Genomic DNA, 2,500 nt, shown 5'->3' on the forward strand with positions numbered 1-2,500 from the left:
GTGCAGATTTGTTTGTTTGTTTGTTACGTTTGTTTGTTTGTTATGTGTGCACGCAGACACACACACACACACACACACACACACACACACACACACACACACACACATGCACATGCACACATACACACTCTCTCTCTCTCACACACACAATTTATGTAAAAATATGCAATTTGTATATAATTGCTTCCACACAAAAAAGAAACAATGAAATCTTTTTATTTATCTTCCCGTGTTTTATAAACACTATGTTTTATGACAATACAGCTATATTCGGGCGGAACATTGCATGTTGCACGTGTCTCGACAATATTTTCTTTTTCTTGCTGTGCTTTCCAGTGGTTCGTAGCTGGCATAAAGATGAAAAGAGAGAGAGAGAGAGAGAGAGAGAGAGAGAGAGAGAGAGAGAGAGAGAGAGACAGAGACAGAGAGACAGAGACAGAGACAGAGAGACAGGCAGAGAGAAACAGGGAGGGACAGGCGGACAGACAAAGGAGCAGACGGACAGAAATACAGAGACTGAGATAGGGAGAGGGAGGGAGAGAGGGGGGGAGAGAGAGAGGGGGGAGGGTGAGACAGAGACAGACAGAGAGCAACAGGGAGGGACAGACGGACAGACAAAGGAGCAGACGGACAGAAAGACAGAGACATACAGACAGACAGATGAACAAGAACAGAACGCGTACGTGCGCTCGTGTTTGCTTGTTTGCGTGTGCGCGCGCGCGAGTGTGTGTGTGTGTGTGTGTGTGTGTGTGTATGTGTGTGTGTGTGTGTGTGTGCGTGCGCGCGTGTGTTTGTGCGCGTGTGTGCAATTGATCGTAATAGTTTTCTTTGGCTTGGCCGTTGGTCGTTACGGCCCATAATCTGTCCCTGGGGTGGAGATACCTGTCATCCTCCCGAACCTGTTTTACATTTTACGCTGTATGTGACAAATGTGACCCGTTACCACGGAATGAGTCGGATGCCACCTCGCAGGGTTCTGCGCTGGGCTTAATATACGTCCGGGGGGTGTAAGGTATCAATGTGAGGATCACCTAAGACACAGGCTTATAACTCGAACAGTTTTCGCTCTTTTTTAAAACGGGTTTTACCCCTGGATAGAGCATCAACATCTCTTTAAGAAAATGTAAAAATATAAAAATCATGCAAAGGTGACATGCGACTCATTCCGTGGTGGAGGGTCACAAAATTGCCACAGCGTCGTTGCACTAAACTACGTTTGTCTATGCATGTATTTGACACGTAATTGACGCTGCTCTTTGAACTTCCAGAAAATTCCAGTCAAAAAGGAAGGAGTATGGTTATTGTTGAATGTGATTGTGGTTGTTCTGTGCTAACTGAAGGTAGTTCCATCCCTCTGGTTTATTTTTTGAGTAAATGAGGTCAGACACCGATTGACCAAAACATGAATCTCACTAATATTTTGTCGACTTTTTTCAAACTTGTTTCAACACAATATGAAATTATCACAGACAAAATATTAGCGACTAGATGATTACCCGCTTCGCCGGGTACCGGCTTCGCCGGGAAGAAGTAGAGCCGAATACCAGGCTGCGCCTGCGACCCGGCTTTGCCGGGTGTACGCCGGCTTTGCCGGCGCACGAAGGAAAGGAGATAAACGCGCAAAACACTGGAGACCTTCTAAAAAATAGTAACGTGCAGTGACCTTCTAAAAATAGTAACGTAGTAACGGGAATATGGATTGACGCCACACGGAGGAAGGGAGATAATCGCGGCTGAAAACATTGGAGAAGATAAGGAAGAGTTACTGGTAGTGGATCCAGACCAAAAAAACCAAAATCGGTTGAGCGCGCACAGCGCTGCGCGCTGAGAGCACGTGTTGAAATATCTCAACGACCAGGTTGTGTCCAGGGTGTACCTGAATAATTATGATCACCAAATTTGAAACAGATCCATCGAGAACCTTGGCCGCGCATCGCGCACAGACAGACAGACAGACAGACAGACAGACAGACAGACAGACAGACAGACACTAGTCGTATATATATATAGAAGCCAATTTCCTGAACCGCAGTCGAATGTTTTCAAACTGAGTTGAGGTAGATCGTTAAAGACTTATTGGGTGTCTGCACATTTGTATCTAATGTAGACAACGAAGGCAACGACGGCGACGAAGACGAAGACGACGACAACGAAGAACAAGATATATAGAATTAGAAGAGAAAGTGTTGTGAGACTTAAGCAAGAAAGCGGGGTTTTCTCGTTCGCTGTCAAATGCATAAATGCATAATGTATATCTTACGCCACATGGTGACAACCTGACACATCCATTCTGACACGAAAGTGGACATTGGCCTTTGATGGTCAAGGTCCATGACATCATGCGTGGGTAATGATTCATGCAGGGGTGTGAAGTACTTGGTCACCTCTTTTTGTCCATTGACAAACAAGTCTGCAGTTACTTCTTTGAAGAGCCGTACAAACACTTTTTCTTAAAAAAAGATAAAGGATCCTTGAAGCCGACAAAAAGCTCAAAAAGTGT

This window comes from Littorina saxatilis, linkage group LG10, assembly GCF_037325665.1.
Source record: "Littorina saxatilis isolate snail1 linkage group LG10, US_GU_Lsax_2.0, whole genome shotgun sequence".
Classification (NCBI taxonomy): Eukaryota; Metazoa; Mollusca; class Gastropoda; order Littorinimorpha; family Littorinidae; genus Littorina; species Littorina saxatilis.